Below are 8,248 nucleotides of genomic sequence, written 5' to 3'. Positions count from 1 at the left end.
ACCAAGAGGGTATTTTGGTCGATCCAGCCAAGTTGAGGCAGTGATGCGGTGGGAAGTACCGAAGAATGCATCTGAGATCCGTAGCTTCTTCGGTCTAGCAGGGTATTGTCGGAGATTTATTCAGGATTTCTCCAAGATCGTTGTACCTTTGACTCGCTTGAGCAAGAAGAATGTGACCTTTCGATGGGGCACGGACCAGCAATTCACTTTTGAGACATTGAGACAGAGATTATGTTAGGCCACGATTTTAGCGCTACCCGAGGGATTAGATTTAGGGGCAGTTTTGATGTAGAGGGGGCATGTGATCATATATGCCTCGAGGCAGCTGAAGCCTCATGAGGCGAACTACCCCACTCACGACCTAGAATTAGGGGCGGTTGTGTTTGCACTCAAAATCTGGAGGAATTACTTGTACGGAGTCCGGTGCACCATATTTACTAACCACAAAAGTTTGAAGTATTTGATGGGTCAGCAGAACCTCAACATATGGCAGATGAGGTGGTTGCATGTACTGAAAGATTACAATTGCGAAATTTTGTACCACCCAGGTGGAGGATTTGAGGATGACGGTGATTTCCCCCTTGTTGGATATGATCAAGGAGGCTCAGGTGGAGGATTTGAAGAAAAAGAACTGGAAGATAGAGCGGATTCGGGGTCAGATTCCCTTGTTTGTTCGGGATAGTCGGGGTCTTTTGACACAGTGTGGCTGGGTGTGGGTGCCGACATCCGAGGGTGTGAGACAGAAGATCTTGGAATAGGCGCACAAGTCCAAGTTCTCTATTCATCCGGGGGCCACAAAGATGTATAGGGATCTGAGGTTGAGTTATTGATGGCCCTGCATGAAGCAGGAGATCGCATGGTTCGTGGAGCGGTGCTTGACCTGCAGGAAGGTCAAGGCCGAACATCAGAGGCCTCATGGCAAGGTTCAGCCGCTACCCATTCCCATGTGCAAATGGGAAGAGATCACCAAGGACTTCATTACAAAGTTACCGAGGACGGCGAGGGGTGTGGATGCCATCTGGGTTATTGTGGACAGATTGACGAAGAGTGCCCATTTTATTCCGATCTTCGAGAGTATCTCTGCTGAGAAATTAGCAGATATCTATGTGCAAGAGGTGGTGGTCAGGCACGAAGTGCCAGTGTCGGTGGTCTCTAACCGGGATGTCTGTTTTACATCCAGGTTTTGGAGGAAGTTCCACGAAGAGTTGGGAACTCAGTTACATTTCAGCATCGCGTACCACCCCCAGACAGATGGCCAAAGCGAGCGGATGATCCAGACGCTCGAGGATATGCTACAGGCATGTGTATTGGATTTCGGAGGGAGTTGGCATACATACCTCCCACTAGAAGAGTTTTCATATAACAACAGTTATCATGCTAGTATCGACTGACCCCCGTTTGTGATGTTGTATGGTCGAAGGTGTAGGACTCATGTTTGTTGGGGCGAGGTAGGGCATCGAGTCATGGGGAGCACCGAGGTGGTGCTCAAGACTACCGAGTTGATCCAGCAGGTGCGCGAAAGTCTGCAAGTTACGCAAAGCCGTTAGACAAGTTATGCTGGCATCGCTAGGATATCGAGTTTCAGGTGGGGGACTTCGTGTTGCTGAAAGTGTCAACATGGAAGGGTGACATCAGGTTTCGGAAGAGGGGCAAGCTAGGGCCCTGGTTTATTGGCCCATTCAGGATTTCTGCCCGGGTGGGAAAGGTTGCCTATCGATTGGATCTATCGGTCGAGCTTAGTCAGATCCACAACACCTTCCATGTGTCTCAGCTTCGGAAGTGTGTCACTGATGAGACTACAGTCATTTCCTTGGATGATATACAGATTGATGAGAGCCTGAATTATATGGAGAAACCCATACCGATTTTAGACCCGAAGACCAAGGCCCTACGAAACCAGGAAGTGAAGCTCGTGAAGGTGAAATGGCAGCACTGAAGAGGCTCCAAATGGACCAGGGAGTCGGAGTAGGAGATGAGGAAGCATCATTCAGACCTCTTTGCACCAGCGGACTTCAAGGACGAAGTCTAGTTCAAGTGGGGGAGATTTGTAACGCTTGGTCCAGGTATTATTTATTTCTCAATATTTTAGGGTTTTGGGCTGGAACTCGACGAGTTGGGGAGCTCCAACTCATCGTGTAGAAATTCATTTGGATGCGGGCTTAAGGACTCAACTCAACGAGTCGGGGAGCCCCAACTCGACGAGTAGACGCTGGAAAGGAAAACCCTAATTTTCAGGGTTTGTACCCTATTTAAAGACCTTAAGCCTCATTGTTAGCCTCCCTCGTCGCCCCTTTGTCCAGAGAAACCCTAGTTCGTGCTTTTCCAACATTTTAAGTGTGTGAGAGCTTAAAGAGTGCATTTTTGGTGTTTGTTTGAAGAAGGCTTGAAGTAGGAGGTGCATAGCTGAAGGGAGAGGTTGTAGATCTGGAGTCTTCACTGTTGTGGCAACCATATTGACGTATAAAGTTGATACCTTGGTCATTTATTTGCTATATCCCTTCATGTAGGAGTTTATGGTCATTATTAGTTCATTTTAGGACTACTCTTGGATTTGAGCATGTCATGAAGCTATGACTTCAGATCTGGACATCTCAGGGCCTCTTTTGACTTAAATTTGCCATCTTTATCAAGTCATGGCCTTCCTTAATACCCTAAATCCCTTAAAAAGCTATGATTGAGTGTTTTAGCCCCCTTAATGCCATGCATGGACATAAAGTTAGCAACTTTACGTGGTATCTTCATCATAGGGGATCAGATCTATAGTTTAGGGCTTTGGACTCGCTGAAAAAGTGGCTAAATGTGTTAAGACTAAGAAAACTCGACAAGTTTCCCTGCCAACTCGGCGAGTTGACTCGGGTGTCCCCGATCCTCTGGATATTATGCGAAATCGAGGAGTTGTCCTGTCAACTCGGCGAGTTGACTAGAGTTTTTCCCAGTTTTGCTGAGAACTGAAGTAACTCGACGAGTCAGCAAGTACACTCGACGAGTTTGGTCAACATGGACTGTTGACCTTGACTGTTGACTTTGACTTGGACCAGGGTTGACAAAGTTTGACTTTAAGAGTATCCTTGCTAATTCGGGGTTTTTGTGGAAGTTAGTTGCAGGGTGGTTGTAGGAGGTTGAGTTTGGGGTTGTGAGTTAGTATTGGATCTTACTAGTTTAGCATTTCTTGAGAGGTGAGTCTCCTCACCATTCCAATGGGTCGAAGGCACCAAGGCTGGCCCATTTTGTGATATGTGGTACACTAGTTGATATAGTGATATTTGGTATACTAGTTGGTTATATGTTATGTGGTATGCTAGTTGTTTATGTGATATTTGAATGAAAGACCATTGAGGGAGCCCATGGCAGTTGTATGTCAAACCATGTGAGCTCATGGCTTTCTAGGTAAAGACCATGGGGGAGCCCATGGGACATAGGTGTATGACCTTAGGGGAGCCCACGGCATCCTGGAGTAAGATCCTGGGAGGAGTCCACGGCATCCTTATATGATTATATGCATGGCTTATGTGATTGATATGGATTATATGATTATGTGGATTATATAGGGTATGCTCTGGAGAACTCACTAAGCATTAGCTTACAGTTTGTTGGTTGTTTCAGGTACTTTAGGATCTAAGGGCAAGAGCCCGGCGTGATGGCACGGCGTGCACTCTCTGGCGTTTTATTTGGGACACTCTGATATTATGAATAATTTAATTGATGTTATGGATTTTTGAAAACGAATGTGATTGGGATTTTATATCTTATGAAAATGATTTGGTTAATTAAAAATGAAAATTTTTTATTAGAAATTTGGGTTGTTATAGATGAACTATGGACTTTCTTGGATCCTGACGTGATACATCTTCGTAATGAAAATTGAGTGTAAACATTCTTTTTTTTTCTTTCCCCATAATGGTGAGAAATAGATTATAATTCAATAATTTTCTATTGAATGGGACATTATTTTACATCGATAAACAACAAGTAACGGAAGAAAGAAATTATTTAGCACCTCCTTCCAATACTCATTGAAAGTGCGTTGTTGTGTCAGAAGAAGGATAGCTATACTGATTCGGTATACTCAGTCAGTCCATTTCCATCAGCCGGCCGGTGGGAGCGAGAAGTTTGGGATATGTTTGGTGTTTCTTCCATCAATCATCCAGATCTACGTCGTATATCAACAGATTATGGTTTCGAGGATCATCCATTACGAAAAGACCTTCCTCTGAGTGGATATGTGGAAGTACGCTATGATGATCCAGAGAAACGTGTGGTTTCTGAACCCATTAAGATGACCCAAGAATTTCGCTATTTTGATTCTGCTAGTCCTTGGGAACTAGCCAACCAGAAAAAAAGGCTTTTGTCCTCGGAACTCAAGCTGGTTCTATTCCGGATAAGAAAGCAAAGTCGGGGACCTAGGTGGGAGGAACTGACTTGACTGGTCAAATTCTGGTACTTAGTCATTCTACTGACAAAGAGAGGGCACCAAATGGTTCCCTATGACTATGAAGTAAGGTATAGGTTGTTTCCAACAACAACTAGAGAGACTTCATTTCTGGGGAAGAACATTGAGTCTTCCGAATAGCAACCTATAAAAAGAAAAAAATTGAAAACTTGAAATGATGAGTTCCTTTTTGATGTTGCGATCACATAAAAACATAAACTTTGAGGCTCAATAGCTAAATACATGGCAATTGAATCATAAGCCGAGATCATAAAGAGCATACTGCGAGTAGGAAGTGGAATTAATACAATGGATTCAGAAGCATCAAACGTCTCTTGTTCGGAAGAATCGAAACACATCAAAATGGTACCGGCCGTACTTAATAAGAAAACTTGCCTCTAATGTCAATTCTACCCATGTCCAGCAGAATGTGCCTTAGAGCATTATATTATGAAGACTGGAGAAAGCCCTATATTGATTGTATTTCTTTTCTGGATCAAAAAATCCTCCCCTCTGAAACAAAAGATGTACTTGGAATAAAGAAAAGGGCATTTCGCTTCTTTGCTAAGCAAGGAGAACTTTACAGGAAGGGCTATAATGGCCATCCTCTCCATCCGGATGTGCAGCAGGTTCTCGAGGAAGCCCACGCCCCAGGACATATTGGCGGCGCAAAGATATATGATCACCTGATGACCATTAGGTCCATGATGAGTTTTGGGCCCAATTTTGAAGTTGGGCCTTTTGGACCTTGTGATGTTATTTAGGAATTCGGGCCTTTTGAGCAAATGGGTTGGGCCTTGGTTTTGGGCCAAGTAAGAAAAAGGGTAAAATGGTCTTTTACCTTGGATATTGGACAGTAGCTTAGATTCTTGATTATGGGTCGAGGTCCAATTATTAATTGGATATTATTTGATGATGTTAGCGCGGGGATTTTCTGGACCAGAGACTGATAATTTAGACGAGTGATTTCACAGCTTGAGGTGAGTGTCCTCACTGTGTTTAGCGGGTCGAAGGCACCAATGTCGGCCCATGGTCTGATATGTTAGGATGCTATTTGTTTGCGTGACTCTTGCATGTGTTATGTGTTTATATGTTTACCGGTTGGGGCCCGATGACTATTTTATATGCTATTTATCTTTGTGATTACTGCTTGTGTTTATATGTTTATGTGTTTATATGTTTATATGTTTATATGTTTATATGTTTATATGTATACCCGGCGGGGCCCGATGCCAGGCGGGGCCTAATGACTGGCAAATTGGTTTATCGAGCGGGGCCCATTATATGTTTGATATGTATCGTATGTGGTACTTTGGGGAACTCACTAAGCTTTGTGCTTACGGTTTTCAGTTTGTGTTTCAGGTACTTCTAGTTCAAAGGGGAAGAGTCTGGGATGATTGCAATACACATACCACAGTTGTTCCGCCTTTTATATTACTCTGATGTATTTGGATGTTATTGATACACTAAATTCACCATGGTTTCTATGATGTTGTTTTAGATACTGGTTTTATTAATTTAAAAATCGAAATTTTTTAGTCTTAATTTTTGGGACGTTATAAGTTGGTATCAGAGCCTTAGTTTAAGGGATTCAGACATACTCTCGGGTGTGTCTGAACTCAAACTGAGGGTTTGGTAGAACTTTTCGAAAATAAATTATTTAAACAAAAGGGTTTTCTAAGAAAAGAAAAGGGTTGTGGTGCATTTGTGGCATAAGGAACTCCTACTAGCACCCTCTAATGGAGTTCCTTAGAAAACCCTTATGCAGCTGATGGTAGAGAGTGGCGGGGTAATTTCCCTAGGAAAACCTAGGAAGAGATCTAGTGTTAGGAGTCTTGTCTTATTGAGGATTGTATGTGGTGATAAGGAGTGACTTGGAGGAGTCAAAGTGATCCTTGAGGAAAGTACGGAGAGATGTGGAAGGTAGTATGGGCCCATACTACTAGAAGCAGAGGATCCGTACTCGAGTCAAGGAGAGCTGCGATGAAACCAGGAAGCTTGTAGAGTGTGAGACTCTTCGATATATATATATATATATATATATATATATATATATATATATGTGTGTGTGTGTGTGTGTGTGTGTGTGTGTGTGTATATATATATATATATATATATATATATATATATATATATATATATATATATTCTCTGTGTTCTGATGGTTTATATGGTCTATTTTCAGTATGGTGACTCTTCAAGGCAGACCGGTTAGTGGTTCTGGTGTTGGTGACGGTTCGAGCTCAGTTTCTGGAGTCGGGCAATTGGATGATCAGACACGGAAGTTCATTTCGTCTGAGATTACCCGCAGCATACTTGAGCAAACTCTTGTGATCTTTGGTATGGTTAAGGAGGGCACTCTGGAGATTTTGGATGAGCGTTTGAGCGCTTTTCGGTTCTAGATTGTGGCATTTGTGGGAGCTCGCACGTTGACCTTCTAGGAGTTCCAAGCATGTGGGGATCCGAAGTACTTCGGGGAAAAGGACCCGATCATGAGTAGACGATGGTTAGTGGATGACGCTAACGCCTTCCGCACTAGCAGTTGTCCCGATGGGGCAAAGGTCAAGCTTGCTTCCTGTCTTCTAAAAGACAGAGCTCGAGATTGGTGGGAGGAGGTTGGTCGCTCTGTGGGTGATAAGGCAGTTGATTCGATGACATGGGATGACTTTGTGACTAGATTTCGAGCTAAGTTTGCACCTGTGGTTGAGGTGCAGCAGTTGGCGAGGGAGTTCTAGGACCTTCGCCAGACTACTGAGATGGTGGTTGCGATCACTGCTATGTTCCATTGTCCGAGAAAGGGAGATTGATCTAGAGATGGAGAGGAAGGGGAAGTCGGATCAGGCTCAGGTTTCAGGGGGTTTGGGAAAAAGGCCAAAGTTATTTGATTCGAGATCGAAAGGACAGCAGAGCCGGAGCCGTTGTGGCAAGTGCGGCAAGAAGCAAAATGGGGCATGCAGGGTGGGTGGTTTTGGCTGCTTCAAGTGCGGACGAATGGGTCATATTAGCAGGGATTGCACTGCTACTACTAACACCACCACCCCAGTATCTGATCTGATTTGCTTTCATTGCAATCAGAGGGGGCATAAGAAGTCTCATTATCTGAGTTTGGCAGCATCAAGACCAGTGGTAGCACCCGCCCCAACGTCTCTACGGATTACTGATGGCCACTAGTGCAAGGCAAATGCGTCTATGGTGAGGAGCAGGGCTTTTCAGCTGACGGCCGAGGAGGCTCCTCTGCATTGATTTTGTTTGATTCGGGGGCTACCAGATCTTTTGTATCGTTTGCGTTTACCAAGAGGTTTGCTGGAGCTCCGGGGGAGCTGGATTTTCCATTAAAGGTTGAGATTGCATATGATTGATCAGTTCAGACATCGAGGGTTCATTGGGGTTGTATTCTTGAGATGTTCATCAAGCAGTATCCGATTGATTTGGTTCCTATTCCTTTGCGCGGGAACAAGGTTATCGTGGGGTTGGACCGGTTGAGCCCCAATGGGGCAGTGATTGATTATGAGCATCAGTTGGTGCAACCTTTATGTAAGATATTGGTCCATACAAGTGTTAAGTGTCTTATTAAGCTTCTTTTTGAGTGTTGGGCCCCATTTAAGACATGCATGGGTGTAAAGTTGTCAACTTTACGTATTAAGTCGTCATTTAGAATCAGGTCTCAGATTTAAGCGTGTTGGCTTAACCAATTAAGTGCTTAATGGGTTGGTTTGGTAATATGGTGAGTACATTGGGCGTAACCAGTTGGTACGTTGTGTGTACTGGCCCCGGAAGGAGTACGCTAAGCGTACGAGCTGAGTACGCCCTACGTACTCA

This window comes from Lactuca virosa, chromosome 7 (genome assembly GCF_052849685.1).
Source record: "Lactuca virosa cultivar CGN04683 chromosome 7, Lactuca_virosa_CGN04683_v6, whole genome shotgun sequence".
NCBI lineage: Eukaryota > Viridiplantae > Streptophyta > Magnoliopsida > Asterales > Asteraceae > Lactuca > Lactuca virosa.
Note: the sequence above shows the minus strand (reverse complement) of the source record.